Source organism: Pteropus medius, unplaced genomic scaffold (genome assembly GCF_902729225.1).
Source record: "Pteropus medius unplaced genomic scaffold, Ma_sr-lr_union100, whole genome shotgun sequence".
Lineage (NCBI taxonomy): Eukaryota > Metazoa > Chordata > Mammalia > Chiroptera > Pteropodidae > Pteropus > Pteropus medius.
In genome coordinates this window covers 4,596-24,907 of record NW_024345505.1, presented here as the reverse complement: position 1 = coordinate 24,907, position 20,312 = coordinate 4,596, and the positions used below count along the sequence as shown (strand labels likewise).

The 20,312-nt window shown below is 38.6% G+C and overlaps 2 pseudogenes; both read right to left on the bottom strand.

Moving 5' to 3' along the window:
* Window positions 1-14,121: 14,121 nt before the first annotated feature.
* LOC120611536 (transcription elongation factor A protein-like 4) lies at window positions 14,122-15,074 on the bottom strand (annotated as a pseudogene).
* Window positions 15,075-16,368: 1,294 nt separating this feature from the next.
* On the bottom strand, window positions 16,369-20,039 carry LOC120611535 (transcription elongation factor A protein-like 3; annotated as a pseudogene).
* Between the last annotated feature and the right edge of the window lie 273 nt (window positions 20,040-20,312).

Here is a 20,312-nt window from a genome sequence, read left to right as displayed (position 1 = left end):
GAAGAGTAGATGACTCAGTGAGAACTTTAACAAAGAGATAGAAAACATGAAAATGGAGATTTAAAAAAAAAAGCATAAAGAAGAACCAGTCAGAAATGAAGAATACAATAACTGAAATGAAAAATACATTAGAGGGAATCAACAGATTAGGTGAAGCAGAGGATCAAATCAGTGATTTAGAAGATAAGGTAGCAGAAAACACCCAATCAGAATGATAACAACAATACCACAAAATTAAAAAAAAAATGAGGATAGTTTAAGGGGCCTCTGGGACAACATCAAGCATAATAACATTCACATCATGGGAGTACCAGAAGGAGAAGAGACAGAGTAAGGTACTGAAAATGTATTCCAAGAAATAATAATGGGAAACTTCCCTAACCTGATGAAGGAACTAGACATACAAGCTCAGGAAGCTCAGAGAGTCCCAAACAAGATGAATCCAAAGAGTCTCAAACCAAGACACAGTATCATTAAAATACCAAAGGTTAAAGACAAAGAATACTAAAAGCAGCAAGGGAAAAGCAATTAGTTACCTACAAGGGAGCTCCATAAGCTGTCAGCTGATTTCTCAACAGAAACTTTGCTGGCCAGAAGAGGTTGGGATATTCAAAGCGATGAAAATCGAGGACCTAAAACCAAGATTACTCTCCCCAGTTCTTTATCTGAGCTTCATAGACAAGAAAAAGCTAAAAGAGTTCATCACCACCAAGCCAGTGTCACAGGAAATGTCGACTTCTTTAAAAAGAAGAAAAAAGTAAGTACAAATGACAGTAACTATATATCTATCAACAATTGCTTTAAATGTAAGTAGATTAAATGCTCCATTCAAAAGATAAGGTGGCTGAATGGATAAGAAAAAAAAGACTCATACATATGCTGCCTATAAGAGACTCACTTTAGTTTGGAAGACACACACAGACTGTAAGTAAAGGGATGGAAAATGATATTTCATGAAAATGGAAACAAACAAACAAACAAACAAACAAACAAACAAACAAACAAACCTGGGTTAGCAGTACTTATGCCAGTCAAAATAGACTTTAAAACATAGGCTATAACAAGAGACAAAGAAGAACCCGGTCATTCCTCTTCCGGGTATTTATCTGAAGAAACACAAAACACTACTTCAGAAAGACATGTGCATCCATATGTTTATTGCAGCATCATTTACAATAGCCAAGATATGGAGGCAACCTTCTTTCCCATCGATGGATGAGTGGATAAAGAAGAAGCGATACATATATACAATGGAATATTGCTCAGCTATAGAAAAGAATGAAATCTCGTCATCTCCAACAACATGGATGAACCTAGAGGATATTGTGCTGAGTGGAATAAGACAGAGAAAGACAAATGCCATATGATTTCACTTACGGAATCTAAAGAACAAAATAAACAAACAAACAAAACAGAAACAAACTCATTGATATAGAGCACATTTTGATGGTTGCCAGATGGGAATGTAAAATATAGCATAAGGAATATAGTCAATAATATTGTACTAAATAAAAAGAAATCAAGATTATAACCCCTGTTTTCTTTTTAATTTTAACTGCCGGATAAACATTTGACTATTTTTAAACTTTAAATTATCTGACTGTCTTTGTTTCAGGAATAGCTCTTTAAAAAGCTTTGTGTCAAATTCCACTTCAATAAGCAATATGATATATTTTTTTCTTTTTACTGGTAAGTTAAGCCTATTTACATATATTTGATATAACCAATGTATTTGGTCATTTGGGCTTAAAGTAATGTCATATAGATTATATACACATATAAATTATATATATATAAAAGTGTATATGTACACGTTGTACGTACACATTGTGTATGTATACACAGTGAATAGATAGGCAAATAACATCATAAGATAATTTACTAAAAAGCAATATAAAAACTCATAAAACTTTCTAAAATATACCAAATTACAATAGTTAAATAAGTGTAAATTAATATCCTAAGCTATAATGATGAAGGAAATGGCAAGATGCTGAAAATGTGATTTTAATATTGCAAAAGCTACAGTATATTCATTGTTATATAAATACAAAGACACAATAATGGGAGAAAATTCCAGATATAATACATTTTTTCAAAAATAGTGGCTGGTGGTATTATTGATTAATTACATATTTATCTCTGGGCTTTACATTTTCCACATTTTCTAAATTAGCATGGATCATTTTAAAAATCAGAATTAAAGCTCATAGAAACATTATTATTAAATATTTTATATATTTTAAAAATTATAAGAATAATAAAACAGGCTTCTATATACTCAACTTAAGAAATAAAACATTATGTATGCAGTTAAAACTCACTTTGAAGTCTTCTATGATTGCATTAGAACAGTCTTCTTCAGAGGTAACCACTATAAAGAATTTGGGTTTTTCATTCTTAGAACCTTTTAAAAATATTTTTATCACATATGTATACATAATATGGTGTTGTTTTGTTGCATGTGTTTATCTGTAGATGACTGGATAAATTATGGAAAAAGAGAAATAAATAAAAAAAGGGAGAAGTACACATAACATCTCTACAGTGTGACCTGCCCATATGCCTTCTTTGCAATGTGCATTCTCTTTCAGAGCTTCTAAAATGAATATGCTCCCCCTTCAGTTTACATGCTATAGTGAGCACGAATAGAAACTGCACATACTATTTTAAATCACCATTTCCTCTAATGTGTTCAAAGTCAAAGAGTTTCTCTGGTACTGGCTGGGGAATGTCTCAATGTATCCTTAATGTGTAACATTCTTCTCTTTGTCTAGCCTAATGTTTTGTCTCTCATTCACACTGTTACACATCTAGGCCTGTATATCTAGAACCTAATCTGGGTCATCCTAGAAGACAGTGATTGCAGGGAGTTTTCTTACGTCCAGACTAACACCCCTAACCCTAGATTGGTATAGGGATGAGTCTCATTTTGAACTTGAGTTGATTTTGTATTACAAGTGCTAGGCAGGTATATATTTTTCTTTCCTTTTATTAGTTTTAATTGCACAAGGAAAGTACTTCAAAGGAGTTTTCATTCGTATGTGTTGATTGTTTCTGGTGTCCTTGGCTGAATGAGCCTGTAAATAAACTTTTCCCCTGAATCCCGCTATTGAAGCATTCTTCCCTCTGGAAGCTGTGGGGCTGAGCACTGGGAGATCTCATGCAGGCCTTCACACTTTCCTTCTCCTGTGGCATTCACTGCTTGACTAACTTGGTGGTTAAACCCATAAGTCTGCCTTCAATTCAAGAGGCTCTATTTGGAAGAGTACAGAAAGAAGCATGCTGTGAAACTACTTTCATCATGTGACCTCACTAGAATTCAAGGAAATGGAGAAATTGTCTGACTGTGGAATGTAAGATTTATTTGAGATACATGCTTGTATTTGCTCTTCCCCTAGACACCTGTAATTTCCCTGAAGCTGCCAAATGAGGACTCTCACGTGGCAGATTCATAAATTAATTCCGTAACCACCTTAGTACCTAATTCCCTTGGCTTAGGGATGTTCTCAATTCTGACATTGAGCCACTATCCTATGAAAAGGGCTGGGGCTAGAGAGTATTTTGTTTATTCGTCACTTTCAAAATCAAGACATTTTCTTTGTAGATAAAAATGAAAATGCAGGAAAGAAAAGAAGCCCTTAAAAGCATTGAAAAAGCATTGTTACCATTTAAATACACATATTATTTTCAGAAATTCTATGCAATTATAACCACATATATTTAAAAGTAACAATGAGATTATATCCTGTAAACTGATTAATTAATTTATTTTTTATTTTTTTGTGGTGACATTGGTTAACAAAATCCAATAAGTTTCAGCTGTACACTTTAACAGTAAGACATATATATATATATATTTGCACTGTGTGTTCACCTCCTATAATTAGATTTCTTTCTGTCACCACATATTTGACCTCCTTTACCCTCTCTACCTCCTCCCTCTCTCTCCCCCCTCCACTCTGGTAACTACTAGTCTATTGTCCATGCCCATAAGTCTCTGTTTGTTTGTCCTGTTCATTTGTTGCTTTTAGGTTAATATCTCACTTATAAGTAATATCATGTGATTTTCAACTTTTTCTGTCTGGCTTATTTTGCTTAGCATGATTATCTCGAGGTCCACCCATGTTGTCACAAATAGCAGTATTTCATCTATTCTTATGGCCGAGTAATGTTCCATTGTATATATGTACCACAGCTTCCTTAGCCAATCATCTATCGTAGGACACTTCAGTTGCTTCCATGTCCTGGCCACTGTGAATAATGCTGCTATGAACATCGGTGTGCAAATCACTTTTCAGATATGGGTTTTCAAGTCTTTGGGGTAAACACCCAGTAGAGAGATTGCTGGATCATATGGTAGATCAATTCTTAGTATTTTGAGAAACCTCCATACTGTTTTCCATAGTGGCTGTACCAATTTTCAGTCCCACCAGCAGTGTATGAGGGTTGCTTTTACTCTGCATCTTCTCCAACATTGGTTATTACTTGTCCTGTTGATTATAGCTATTCTAACAGGTGAGATGGTAGCTCATTGTGGTTTTGATTTACATTTCCCTAATAGCTAGAGATGTTGAGCATCTTTTCACATATTTCTTGGCCATTTGTATGTCCTCTAGGAAGAAGTGTCTGTTCAGGGCCTCTGCTCATTTTTTTTTAAGTTGGATTTTTAAAAATTATTGAACTGTGTGAGTTCTTTGTATATTTTGGATATTGGGTCCTTATCAGAGGTGTTGTTTGCAAATATATTCTCTCATTCAAATGATTGTCTCTTTATCTTGTTGATGATTTCTTTTGCTGTGCAGAAGCTTTTTAGTTTGATATAGTCCCATTCATTTACTTCTGCTTTTACTTTCCTTGCCTTTGATGTCAAATTCATAAAATCTTCTCTAAATCCAAGGTCCATGAGTTTAGTATCTATGTTTTCTTCTACGCAATTTGTTGTTTCAGGTCTTATATTTAGGTCCTTAATCCATTTTGAGTTAATTTTGGTGTGTGGTGATAGACAACAGTCTAGTTTCAATCTTTTGCAGGTGGCTTTCCAGTTTTCCCAGCACCATTTATTGAAGAGGCTTTCTTTGCTCCACTGTATGTTTTTGGCTTTTTTGTTGAAAATTATTTGCCCATATAAATATGGGTTTACTTCTGGACTCTCAATTCTGTTCCACTGGTCCATGTGTCTTTTTTTGCTGCCAATACCATGCCATTTTGATTATTGTCACTTTGTAGCATAATTTGAAGTCGTGCAGAGTGATGCCTCCAGCCTCGTTCTTTTTTCTCAGATGATTTTGACAGTTCGGGGTCTTTTGTGCTTACATAGAAATCGGATGATTTTTTTGTGCTATTTCTTTAAAAAATGCCAATGGGATTTTGATGAGGATTGTATTATATCTGTATAATGCTTTAGGTAATATGGTCATTTTAACTATGTTGATTCTTCCAATCCAGGAACATGGAATATCTTTCCATTTCTTTGTATCTTCTTTGATTTCTTTTAATAGGGTCTTGTAGTTTTCTTTATATAGGTCCTTCAGATGTTTCGTTAAATTTATTCCTAGGTATTTTTATTCTTTTTGTTGCAATTGCAAAAGTAATTATTTTTTCCACTTCTTTTCCTGATGCTTCATTATTAGAGTATAGGAATGCTATGAATTTTTAATGTTGATTTTGTATCCAGAAACTTTACTGTATTTGCTTATTGTTTCTAGTAGTTAAACTGATTTATTTAGAAAATATATTATAAATGTCAGTCCATGCCAATCAATATAAATACACATAATTAAAATAACAATAGAAACACTTACGATCAATTTGGGTATGGAAATAATGATAGTAATAGTTAATATTTACTGCTGACTTCCTCACTGTCCAACACTGTTATAAGTGCTAAACCTATACTTTTTCATTTAATGCTTACCACGATTTATGAAGAGAAGCTATTGTTACTCAACTTTAAACATAAGGAACTAAAGACAGGGCTAGCAAGTGGCAAGAGTAAGATATGTTGTGTGGCCTCTGAGCCCATTCATCTAACCAGAATATGTTACTGCCTTTCATAGGACAAGACTTTCAACCTTACTGTTATTCAGGACAAAGCAAAATAAAACAAGCTCAGGTACCATGTTTTTTTTTTAATTTAATTAAATTAATTAATTTATTTTTCCCCCTCTTTCCACTCCTGACCTATGGATGTTGCCATTTTTCCCCTTAAGAACTGGATCTCTGAAGGCATGGTGTCTCCTCCTCCCACAGGCTCGCAGAGCACCTGGGGCCTGGAGCACCCAGCGAACTTGGGGGACCTGGCACACCCAGGGTATGGTCTGTGGCTCCACCTGGAGCGCGAACCCAGGACCTTCTGCGTGTAAAGCAGACATGCTAACCACTGCACTATGGAGCCACCCTGCAGTACTATGTTCTTATCCCAGTTAACTAGAAATAAATTGAAAATATTGATGATAGGCAATGTGGTTGAATTTTGGGGAAATGTGTCCCATTATACTATGAAAGTTCTTCCCCATCTTGTCTCCTTTCCTGTGCCTTCGAGGTATTCTGCATGATAAAGCTGAGTAACTTTCCTACTGATAGAACTGAGAATATTTATGTTTCCATATCATTTTATTATTTTGTATTATTGCAAGACCAGTGAGTGTATATTATAGGATATATAACATCATAGAAAAGAAATAAAATAATATTACCTTAAAACATACCACCCAAAGATAAGTCCTGCTGAATTTGTTTCTTAAGGTTGCCACAATATAGGTGACTCAACAAACAGAAATTTTTGTCTCACAATTCAACTCAGAATAACCACTAAAGTTTTCATCTGAATTATATTCTCCCAGTAGTTTACTTATGCAAATACAAGATCACATTTTACATTTAGCTTTGTAACCTGCTTATCTTACTAAAAACATGCCTCAAATTCATTGACTGTGAATAAAGATCAGTTTATACTATAAGGATAGTAGGTGTACTAATGATAAAGATATAGAAAAATAAAAATGACTAAAACATATTATGTGCCAAGTACTTTTTATGTATTGAGTGATTTAATGCTCATAGCACCATTATAAGATAGATATAGTATTAATCACCATCTTATAGATAAATAACTAACTGAGGGACAGGGAGAAGAATTAAGAGGCTTAGCGCAGGACTGCACAGAGAGCAGGACAGTTTGGGTCTGTACCCAACACCTTATGCTCCAGAGCCTGGGAACCTGTCAAAGATTCGTTGTTAAGCGACAAAAGCAGTCTGCATAAATATGCATATTTTAGGAGGTTATTCAAAGTATCACTAAGCATGTTAATGTATTCATTCAAAATAGCTGGACCTAGTCGCAAAAAGGTGCCTTGCAATCATTGTAAGAGTGTGTTCATTGCAATTATGGGGACAGAAGCCATAGTGCAATGGGATAATGTTTCAGTTGGAAATGAAGAATTTTAATAGGAAATGCAGAAACACTTTCTGGAGCGTTGTCTTTGAAGAGTGTGAGAGAGAGAGAGATTGAGAGGAGAGATGAGAGAGAGGAGAGAGAGAGAGAGAGAGAGAGAGAGAGAGAGAGAGAGAGAGAGAGAGAGAGATCCTGAGTGTTGAGGGAATGAGAGGGGGGTCCAAAGAGGTTTTTTAAAAAACTTTCAATGCCTTGAAATTTGAGCAAGTTTAAAAGTTAATGTAAAAGAGCCATCCATATCAGATTGAATCTTTGAATTTTCCCCATATATTTACTCCCCTTCTTACCCTCTTATTTTCACTCTAGAGTCAATTAGATACCTTTTATGGAATACTATGGGTTTTAGACTCAGTGCATATTTAGTTATTAGTGAATAGAAAAATGATTATTTGTGTGTCAAAGAGATGCTAGTAATTCTTGGTTCTTTGCCTCTCAAGGAGGTAGCAGATGGCTGAAATCCTGGTTAATTTGGCTAAATAATATATGATTTGAGGACTCTTGCACTGATTATTGTGGAACAAGTTCAGAGTTTTCCTATAAATATATGAACATACTGAGCAGTCCAGGAGCAGCAGTTTAGCAAACATCACACCTTCCTGCCCTGGTGCAATCGCTCACTGAGTTCACCAAGTGAGTCAAATACAAGCCTGTCTTCCCAGCGTGGAAACTGGGTTAGGGTCTGCTCAGAGGAATGTGGAGAAGCTCTTATGAGTTTCTTAAACACCCAAGAAAGTAGAGAACCTTTTCCCCCAAACCTTTGAACTCAAGATAAATCAGAAAGACATTTTCTCCTTTTGTTAGAATGCCTGTATTCTCATTATGAGAAAACAATGGGAAATGATTTTTAACATCTAAAACTGCCATCAATGAGAAAATGGCACTCCATTGTATTTGTCAGAATAGGCTATTGACGTAGCATACAATGCTAATTTTTCCTTGGCTTAATAGAATTTTATTCTTTTCTCAGAATACAGTTTAACAGTGATGTTACTTGTCAGGTGGTTCTCATGAAGGCCTTTCCTGCAAGTGGGGATACAGGAACCCACGGACTTCCATCTTGTGGTGCTGTCATTCCCCTGAGTGTCTGAGTTCTGTGATCAATTTTCTACTGGCAGGGAGTGAGGAAATGAAGTATTGCTTAGGAGGCTTTTAAAGGTCAGGTGTAGCGGGTGGCTCCATAGTGTAGTGGTTATCACATCTGCTTTACACGCAGAAAGTCCTAGGTCCATGCCTCAAGTGGAGCCACGGACCATACCCTGGGTGTGTCCATACCCCGGGTGTGCCAGACCCCCCACCCTGGGTGCACCAGGCCCCCCAGGGTGCACTAGGCCCTGGGTGCACGCTGCAAGTGTGTGGGAGGAGACACCCCGCCTTCAGAGATCCAATTAAGGAGAAATGGCAACATCCATAGGTCAGGGGTGGAAGTGGGGGGAGGGAATTAAAGAGGGTTAAAAATAAATAAAGGTCAGGTGTAGAAGTGGCAAACATCACTTCTGTCCACATTCAATTGGATAAAACTCCATTACTCAATGTATTAGTTTGGGTTCCCCCAAAAGCAGAACTTAGGTGCTGGTAGTTTATTTGGGAAGTGATCCAGGAAGCAATAGTGAGGTAGGAGCCAGAATCGTATAAAGAAAGAGTTAAAGCTCATATAATGGTGCATTATTGACATTACTGCCGTAGGTAGGTAATGGGGACTAGGGTTAGCTGGGACCTCTGAGAAGCATATAAAATGTTTTCTGGAATTATCTGCCAAAAGTCGGGAGGCCAGAAGGTTTATAAATCACTCTGTGTTCTGTTACAAGTTGCTCCTGGGGGCATTAATTCCCCTGCAATTTAGAAATGGGCTTGTGTGGCAGTTAACAGGGCTGCTTGATGCTAACGAGAAGAATCTGAAGCAGGAAAGTTAATGAAGGTTAAGACACTGCTGCCATTGATGTGAGCTCACAGGAAACTATTCATGGCAGCTGTTTATGTGTGACTAGGAGATGTGAAGGAAGCAATAAAAATGCTTGGTACACATGGCCTTCATCTAATTACAAGGGAGGCTAAGCACTGTACTATAACTAGGTACTGTAGAGGAAAATAAATTGGAAACAATCCAAATTTTCATAAAGAAGTAGAATATTTAAATAAATTATGAAGCATTTTAGTTAATGTAAAGTCCTTTAAAACATATTTTAAAGTGAAAGAGTAAGTCAAAAAGTGTTACCCTGCATTTCAGGAGTGAAATCTGGACTTGGGGAGTCATAATCGTATGGATTTCATAAACTACTTGAAATCATTTATCAAATAAGATAGGAAATTATTAAGGTACAAGAATTAAACCCTGGGCTCTCCAGTCAGAGGAAGAGTGGGAGGTGGGGGGAGAGGGAGAAGGGGAGAGAGAATTTTTGGACTGCTTTTTGTCTTATCCCTTTTGTTTGTTTGTTTTTATTTCAAGCAATGCTGCAGTGAATAACCTCTTACCAGCTTAATTTTATACATGAGAGAAAATTTCCCTACATTACATGCTTGCATATGTATTTCATAGGACTTCATTTCAATAATTTAAACTCTCTCAACAAGTATAGAATTCTCATTTCTTTACCCCACCACTATACCTGGTGTCATCAGAGTATTTAAATTCACTTCTAACTGATAAATGTGTTTCCATTTCCTTGATTTGTATTGAAATTACAATACAATTTCAATCTCTCTCTTTCTCTCTCTCCCTCCCCACCACACATATACACACAGAGCCAATTTTAAACATTTTCTTCGGTGAATTTTTTGTCCACTTTATTGGGTTGTTTCTATAGTTAATTTTTGTCAGATGTTGTTAAAAGATTATTTAGATGCTTTTATTTGCATTCCTAAAATTATTACTGAGTTAGAACTTTTCCGTGCAATTATTGACCATTTGCATTTCTTTGTCTGTGTGCTGTTTACAAATTTTGTCTATTTTGCTATTTTATTATAAGATCTCTCAAGACGTTAAGGCTAATACCCTTCAGTGATACATAGATTCCTTATTTCAATAGATATTTATTGGGTGTTTATTATTTGCTAGACACTCTGGCCAAAATTCATATCCTAGATCTTTCTTCTGAGGTCTAGATGCTTATATTTACTAAAGGTGTCCACTTAAAGAGAAAAAAAAAGTATTAGTACTTACCAATTCACATATGGTCATGGAAAACATACACAGTTCAAAAACACTCCTAAGTCTTGCATGACTACAAAGAAAACAGCATGTAATGTATTATATGAGAAGAACAGTGGCTTAGAATTAGTCTCTCTGAGATCTCTACACTTATGGAAAGATTTTTAGAAATTACAAAATATTTCTGAGTTTCTTTTTTCTCATTTGTAGAAAGGGAATCATTATATCTATATCAAATATTTATTATGAGGGGCAAAAATCATATTTCAGTGTCATACATGGCGTATGGTACATTTAGCACTCAACAGATGTTAGTTCTCCTTTCTTACATCCATCCTTCATTTAAAGGAGATTTCTTTGACATAATGGAAATAGTATGATTACATGATAATGTTAAATGAAAGGGAAGTGGACAAATTTCTGTTATGCATGAACTTCAGTGTCATTTCTATGTACTGGAGTGATTTCTCTGATAATTTATGAAGAAGAAAAACAATCACTGAACCAGTTCCATAGAGTTTGTAAAAGAAAATCATCACCCCATTTTGTTTTATTTCATATACTTCCTCATTCCTCTTTTTAATTCTGTTATTTCTTCAAGAAAAATATGTGCAGTGTGACCTTTGAAAGAAGAAAGAAGAGGCTTTGCAGAAGAACATCGCAATAGAACACTGGGAGCCACACATACCATGGGGCCTTGGGTAAGTCATTTCTCCTATACTGGCCATGTTTTGGATAATGCCTCTCAGATAGATGTACGGGCTAATGAGATTGCATTTGGGAAAATACATATGTAAAATGTCACATAACTAAATACACACAACTCACATACAAATGAGTGCAGTAAAATCTAAATAAGCTCAGTGGATTATATCAACATCAATTTTATGTTTGAGAAATTGTACTGTATTACACAAGTTACCATTGAAGGAAAATGGGTAAAGGGCATAAGATAGCTTCCTCTATTGTTTCTTACAACTACATGTAAATTTACAATTGTCTAAAAAAGTTTTTAAAAAGTCATGGTTCTTCTCATCTAGGGAACTAAGAAAACACCCAATTGAACCCTTGCTGTGTGCCAGGCACTGGGTAGGTGGTTTTACATAAATTACCTCTAAGATAAAAATGCTTCCTGGTTTGCCCTCCACAGAAAAGTTGCCTATTGGTCTGGCATCCCATCTAGTTTAACATTTGTCCAAATTTGTATTTTAAAACAGCGCATTGTTATTATGTATATTTACATTAATATAAAGCAGAATAGTTTTAGTATTAGACCTTGTTTACTTGAGCATTAGTTTCCTAATGTTGTTGTGCTAAATAACTGCAACCTTGAAGGCTTAAAACAATACACATTTATTTTCTTATAGCTTTGAAAATCGATAGTCCAAAATCAGTTTTACTAGGCTGAAATCAAGGTTATTGGCAGGGCTGTGCTCCCTCCTGAGGCTCTATGGGAGAATCAATTTTCTTGCCTTTTCCAGTTTCTAGAGCTGTATTCCTTGCATTCCTTGACTCGTGGCTCCTTCCTCCGTCTTCAAAGCCAGCAGCTTAGCATCTTGCTTCAGTTGTCACATGGCCTTCTTTTGTAGCAAAATCTCTGTCTCCCTCTTATAAGGACCCTTGTAATTGCATTTATGGCCCACCGGATAATTCAGGCTACTCTCCCCATCTCAAGATTCTTACTTTAATCACATTTGCAAAATCTCTTTCTAAATGGAATATAATTAACATATCCCTTTCAAAGACAATATGCAGTGTACTCACTGTTAAAATGAAGTAAACTCACTCAGGAGCAGCTAGAGAATTAGCTCTTTTTTTTGCTCGAGTGGTAGTGAAAACAAAAACATTTGATTCTCCTACTTTTCCTGGTTATGTGTGATTAGCTAGTTGGGCCATTACCCATACCAAAGACATCCAAAATGTGAAAGTGCCAGACTACAGATAATAAGATCAGAAGAAAACATGGAATGTTAAAGGGTATGTGTATGTGAAATATGTGTAGGAGGTAAAGGCCGAGCTGTCCTGCTGTGGAGCATAAACATTCTTGCTATATTTACAGTAGTTTTCTCATTTATTATTTGGTATAAATATATATATATTTGGTATAAATATATATATATTTTATTATTTGGAATGATTTCTTAATTTTTCAATAAGAGATAAGAGTGCATATTGAATGGAAAATTCAGTAACAAATTTCATTTTCTTAAGAAAGTTGATGATAAACATTTAACTTGCACAAATGTTTGCCAAAATTTACTCTGTACCAGGAAACTATAGTGATATTTCTGAGTTCATGAAAACCAAAATCATAAACCTGCTGTAGAAATATTTGCATTTACTTCAGAGGTAGTAGTTATTTTAAGAAGAATGTGTTAATTTAGTACAGATGCGAAAGTTGTGTTGACTTCTCATTCTATAAACAAAACTTCTAAATTAGATTAAATTATTTTTCTTCTAATTTAATTTTACTATAATTTTTAATGCCAAATTTTGTGCGCATGTTAAAAAATAACAGTGATAGTGTTAATATTTGGCTCCATTAGCAAAAGAACTTAGCAATTATTGATGATGGTTTAAAATAAGCATCATCAGATATTAAAACAGAAAATCTGTTAATACCAACTGTGATTTTATATTACTTTCATCAAATTCATGGAATAATAATAGTAAATATTTTTGGAAGTTCATACTGATGAAAAGGAAACATACAACCTTGTTATGAATGGCATTGTGAATTCAGCTAAAATCTTCTGCATTGAAGTTAAATTATTGTTATGTGGTGATGATGTGAATACACATTTTGGTGGAACAAAAAATTATAGAAAGATCAGTATTTTACTAAATTAAGAAACATGTAGCAGAAATACAATTAGAATGATTGCATCACAGACATAACTTGTAATTGTGCAAAAAAAGATGTGATATTTTGCAAATTAAAGTAGAAATGGTGTTTTTCATAATTACATATACGAACACTAATACACACATATACACTCTGTGTGTATATGTGTGTATGTGTGATTACACTGTAGAAGTTACAACAGTGGTAATTTTCTAGTTCTTCGGTTGGGTGGTGATATTACAAACGTGAAAGAGAAAAAGAAAGAAAGGAAGGGAAGAGAATGACGAGATATAAGCCTGGATTACCGATAAGAGTGTTGTGAACCAAGAATCTTGATGAATCTGTTAGTCTGTGGTCCATATAAAAATGTTTTAATGCTTTCTTTTTTAGCTGTCTGCCATTCTCTCTAGATGAGAATAGGTGAAATGTTAAAGTGTAAGCTCCGAATGTGGAAAGAGGTGAACGGAGAAGGCGAGAAGGAAGTTGGCGAAATCAGTTTGGGGTATGTGGATTTTGAGGTCCCTCAAGGACATTCAGGCAGCGGTGTCCAATAGACAGTTGGCAAAGAGAGCCTGAGACTCAGGGAAGGGAATAGCCTGGAGACGTAGATTTGGGAATCATATGTGTTTAGAGGGAAATGAAGAGCGGGAAAGAGAACATGTGGACTGGAATACCCTACTTAAGGTGGCAGCGCAGCTTCCCGGCAGGCATCACTATCTGGGCTTTGGAGTCAGGCAGAGCTGGGCTTGAAAGCAGGCCGTGGGGCTCGGTTGCGGAGCGCTCTTGGTGAAGGCGGGTATCCTCCCTGTGATCAGCTGTCATACCTGGAGAGAATGGGCATCTCACAGGGATGCTGGGCGAGGACCTGAGATGCGCCGGGTAAATAAAGCACCTGGAGTCAGGAAGTCCCCCGCCCCCTTCCTGCTCTCTCGGCGACTCTCCCATTGCCACAACACCCTCCACCCCATTCCGCAGCTGCCCAGTCCCTTGGGAATGGGGCTGAGAGGAGCCGGGCAGGGAGCTGAGCTCAGGTGATGAGGCGCTCACGTGACCCACCAGGCGCCCACGTGAGTAGCAGCCCCCGCAGCCAACCCTGAGTTCTCTTGGGCCTCTCTGGTGTAAGGGATCCTATAAATATTTTTGCATCTACATGCCGCGCTCCCTCCATTTTCTTTACTTTGTCCTCTATCCTAGCTGCCTTGCCAAATTCTCTTATCATCTCCTCATTGCTCAAATGCGTATTATGTATGGCCTCCTTGTATTCCTTGAGACACTGAACCAGCCCCTTGTTGTTTTTTCTTTTGGCTTTCCTGGTTATATCATCCCCAGCTGGGTGCTTTCCTGCAGCCCTTGGTTTGCTGGCTGGCTTCCATTCTTCTTTTGGCTTACCCTGGCTCTCTGGCTTTCCTTTTTTTGTCTTTACCACACTCTCTGGTTTTTCTTTATCCTCTAGTATTTCCTCATCTTCTGCCTTTCTCTTGTTTTCTATCTTTCCCGCATTTTCTAACTCCTTTTTCTTCCAGAGTAAGAGCTGTTTCTGGCCTTCCCACATCCTAAGGCTGTTCTTGGTTTTCTATTTTTCCTTGGTTCTCAGGCATTCCTTCATTTTCATTGCAGAGTTTTTCCATGTTAAGATGTCCCCTCCTTTTCTTGTCCTGAGGGTGGATGGGGAGGAAGAGGAGACAAAGAGAAGACAGGGGAGACTGAGGGCTTGGGGTGGAATGCAGGTTCAGACAGCACTGGTAACTGGCCCTTTGTCAGCCTTCCCTTGACCTGGCCCAGTCCTCCAAGTGTGCCTTCTGCCACCCCTTCTTCCAGCATTCCTCCCACGCAAGTGAGCCAACCAATTCTCTGGCAGGTCCTGCCATTTTCTCTGCATTTGTTCCGTGTGGTGGGAGTGTGTGTAAATGTGTTGGGAAGAGGGCAGTGGGGCCCCAAATTCTGCCAGTCTGTACCTTCCACCCTACATTTCTGGGTCCCTGTCCAGCGACAACCCTCCTTCACTGACCAGCAGGAATTCTGATCAGGTTCTTCTTCCCTTTCTAGCTTAACAGAGTGCTGAGAACAACAGGCAGACAGACCTGCAGACAGACAAGGAAAGGGACTGGGAGCTCAATGGATGCACAAACACTCATCTTTCAGCTGCCTTGGACTTATTCCTGGGTACAGGTGAGACCTCCTTCAATCCTCCTCCAAGTGTCTGATTCTATCCACATAACTTCTACTGCACGAGAGTGGTGTAGTAACCATTCCTCCCTCAAGTACCTGGGGGACAGGGTCACAACACAGCTCACATACACAGTACCTCATCTGATCCACTCATCAGTCTTGTGAAGCAAGTAATATTTCCATTTCAACACTGACCCTTACAGCAACGGGTCTGTTATGATTGCCAGGTTAGTTCCTCTGGCTATAAGTCCCAGAGGTAATGTGTTTTACATATTATTGTACGTTCTGACAACAGGAATTTTAAGTGCCTTCATTGCCCTCATAAACTCACTGAACAGTTCAATCACTGGACATGTATTATTTTCTGCTTTTAGTTATTTTTTATTTTAACAAACATAATCCATATATCCTTTAGGAAAAAGTGAGGATGAGTGAGAAAAGCAAAGGAAAGGAATCACACATGATGGGAGCCATAGCATGGTAGAGGACCTAGGAGAAGAGACATCAGTGCCCACTGATATGGTTACAGTTAGGGGACAACATGGGGATGGGCATGGCTGCAAAGGAATGGCATGGGGGTACCTCACATCAGGTGATTGGACTCATTTTTAAGTACAGGCAAGATCTACTTTTGGATACCATACAGGAAAACCACCGCCTCTACTTTTCAGTGTACACATTTTCCATCTTCTCTGTGCACACGTGCATTATGCAAACATTAAATTTTTTACAAAAACAAGCTGATACTGTATATACGGTTCTGAAAACTTTTCCTTTTATTGTTGTTTTCTAATGTACCATGAACATCTCTCCATGCACGTGGGCGAAAATCCCCTACTGAAACAGAGACCACTGTAGTTGGATCAAAAGCCTTCTGGTAACGAGAGTAACACCTAAAGCAAAGTATCAGCTTAAGGTTAAAGCACATGGCCTGGAAAACGTTTACCAGGGAAAGCAGGGTCGACAACATTCTCATTAGAGAAATTAGAATTGAAGTCCAAGGGCATTAAAGATATGGAACATCATGTAAGCCCCTTTGGCCCCTACCTCCACCCCTCACTCCCCTGACATCTTGTTGGTCTCTTTGGACAAATGGATCCTCCACTTCTCTTTGCATCCAATGAAAACCACCCATTTCTGTTTTTACCTTAGCTCTTCCTGAGCCCTTGACACATCTCCGCTCTCTCTCATCATCTCCTCACTGCTCAAATGCCTTTCCTGTAAGTCCTCCTGATAGTCCTTAGGGGAATCATCTGTCCCCTGTCTGTTTTTCGCTTTGCTTTCTGGGGCACATAATCTTCAGCCTGGCGCTTTTCAGCAGCCCACAGCTCACTCTCTGACTTTGCCTGGGGTTCTGGCTTTCCCTAGCCGCGTGCTTTTCCCTCATCTTCAGACTTGTCCTGCTTTTCTTGCTTCCCCACAACATCTGGCTGCTTCTCGTCCTGGAGCTTTCCCTTGTGTTCTGGCTTCCCCTCCACTTCTGGATTTTCTTCCTTGTCTGATTTTCCTTCATCTTCTGTATCTACTTCATCTTCTGGCTTTCCTTCATTTCCCAGCTTTCCTTCATTTTCATTGTAGTTTTTCCATGTTGAGATGTCCTCTCCTTTTCCCGTCCTGGGGAATGGGATGAGGTGGGGTGGGGTGGGGGAAAGAAGAGACAAAGAGACAAGGATGACTGAGGACTGGGGTATGAACGCGGGTCCGGGGAGTACTAGCATCTCGCTCATTGTCAGAGTTCCCTGACCTGGCCTTCTGCCACCCTTTCCCTCACCATTCCTTCCACACACATGAGCCAACCTTTTCCCTAGCAGGCCCTACCACCCTCTTCACCATCCTTCAGGGTAGTGGGGTGTGTGTACACTATATGTGGAGGTGGGATGGGCAGTGGGGCCCTCAAATTCTGCACAAGCTGTCCCCTCCACACTCCACCCCCAGTCCTTGTCTAATGTTTCTCCTCCCTTTCACTGACCTGCAGCGATTTTGGACAGGTTCCTTCTCCTTTTCTAGCCTTGTAAGTTGAGGACAGACACGCAGATCTGCAGACAGACAAAAGACAGGGGACGTGGCTGCGCATCCAGGGGACTGAGGTCCCTTTCCTGAATCCAGGTGCCCTACATCCAATGTTTCCCTTCCCCACCTCCCTGCACCCCAGTCGCCATATCTGTTTTTAGCCCTCAGGCACCAGACCAGGATGCTTTCCAAACTGGGCCTCTCCCTGCCCAGCTCCCTGCCCGGCTCCTCTCAGCCCCATTCCCAAGGGACTGGGCAGCTGCGGAATGGGGTGGAGGGTGTTGTGGCAATGGGAGAGTCGCCGAGAGAGCAGGAAGGGGGCGGGGGGCTTCCTGACTCCAGGTGCTTTATTTACCCGGCGCATCTCAGGTCCTCGCCCAGCATCCCTGTGAGATGCCCATTCTCTCCAGGTATGACAGCTGATCACAGGGAGGATACCCGCCTTCACCAAGAGCGCTCCGCAACCGAGCCCCACGGCCTGCTTTCAAGCCCAGCTCTGCCTGACTCCAAAGCCCAGATAGTGATGCCTGCCGGGAAGCTGCACTGCCACCTTAAGTAGGGTATTCCAGTCCACATGTTCTCTTTCCCGCTCTTCATTTCCCTCTAAGCACATATGATTCCCAAATCTACGTCTCCAGGCTATTCCCTTCCCTGAGTCTCAGGCTCTCTTTGCCAACTGTCTATTGGACACCGCTGCCTGAATGTCCTTGAGGGACCTCAAAATCCACATACCCCAAACTGATTTCGCCAACTTCCTTCTCGCCTTCTCCGTTCACCTCTTTCCACATTCGGAGCTTACACTTTAACATTTCACCTATTCTCATCTAGAGAGAATGGCAGACAGCTAAAAAAGAAAGCATTAAAACATTTTTATATGGACCACAGACTAACAGATTCATCAAGATTCTTGGTTCACAGCACACTCCTATCATTGACTCCTGCTTGTCCGCCTCGCCTCGCCTCGTCTCGCCCCGACCCACTCTTTTACACTTGTGAAACAACCACTCTCCTCAGGAAATAGAAAACTGCCAATATTATAGTTGTGACAGCGTAGTGCCATGTATTTGGTTTTGAGGATTTGAGTATAATGTGTCTTGGTTTGATTCTCTTTAAGTTTATTCTGATTGGAGTTAATTGCATTTCTTGGACACATAGATCAATGTCTTTCCTCTAATTTGAGTAATTTTCAGCCATTGTTTGGTTAAAAATTCTTTCTTCCCCTTTCTATTTTTCCTCTCCTTCTGGAATTCCCATCATGCATATGTCAGTATGCTTGATGATGTCTGATGGGTCTCAGGTTTTGTTCATTTTTCTTCATTCTTTTCACTTTCTGTTCTTCAGACTGGATAATCTCAGTTGAGCTATCTTTTAGTTAACTGATTGTTTTTTTCTGCCAGCTCAAATATGCTGTCAAACGTCTTTAGTGAACTTTTCATTTCAATTATTGTACTTTTCAGCCCCAGAATTTCTATTTAGTTCCTTTTTGTAATTTCTATTTCTCTCTCTCTATTCTCTCTACTGATATTCTATATTTGCTGAGGCATTCTTCCCATTTTCTTTATTCCTTTGTCCATGGTTTCCTTTCACTCTTTGAGCATATTTAAGACAGTTGATCTAAAATCTTTGTGTAGTTGCTTCACTACATGCCCTTTCTCACAGTAATTTTCTAATATTTTTTTTTTCTTTTCTCTTTTATTTATATGCCTCAAAATATGTGTTGGAATCTGGATGTTTTGAGTATTAGAAAGTGTCAGCTCTAGAAATTAGATCCTCCCATTTCCCAGGGGTGGTTGCTGCTCTTTGTTGTGGGCTGTCGTTTTCTTTTTCAGTGACTTTTTAAAATACTTTTTTTTTTGTTATATGTGGCCACTGATATCTGTGTTTCATTAGTTCAGTGGTCAACTGTAGACAGAGTTACTTAAAATACATAGAGCCAAAAGAAAAAAAAAGAAAAAAGATTGAGAAAAATACTTTCCCTGTCTTTGCTGATGAGCTCTGAGTTGGAGCACTTTTTATAATGCTTTACTTTTTGCTAGTGCAGAGACTGGAAACCAGTCTCAAGTGAATGCTTAGGGTCTTCTCTGGACTTTCCCGAGCATGTGTCTCACCTTGGACATGCATATGGACTTCTTCGTTCCCTAGAATATGTGAGTTTCTTTAAGTGCTTGTTCTCCCATGTATTTCTTTTCCCCAGCTCTGCCTCACTAGGCTTTTCAGTTGGTCTATTGCTTGTCCTAAATGTTGTTCCTTGCCCCAAGTTACTGTGGCCAATAACTGTGATTTTAAATGCTTTTGACAAAAGCCACCCAGGAAGTTGCCCCAACCTCAGTCTTGGGAATGTTCTCAGTCTGGTGTGACATAGGGAAGTCTTTGTGCTGGTCCTCCAGGGAACCACGAAACAGACCAAGATCCATGACCACAATTCTGTGAGAGTAGGTCCCGATTTCCTCCCTCTAGCACTAACAATCTGAACCAGGATAACAGGCTGCCATCAACAGATAGCTGCCAATCTGGGGCATAGAGGATTGTAAGCAGGTAGTTTAAAATTTGTTACCGTATATGAATGAAATTTATCATTTTTATTATTTTCCATCTGATTTATTTCACTTAGAATAATACCTTCAAGGTCCATCAGTGTTGTCATGAATGGCAATATTTCATTTTTTTTGTAATTGAGTAGTATTCCA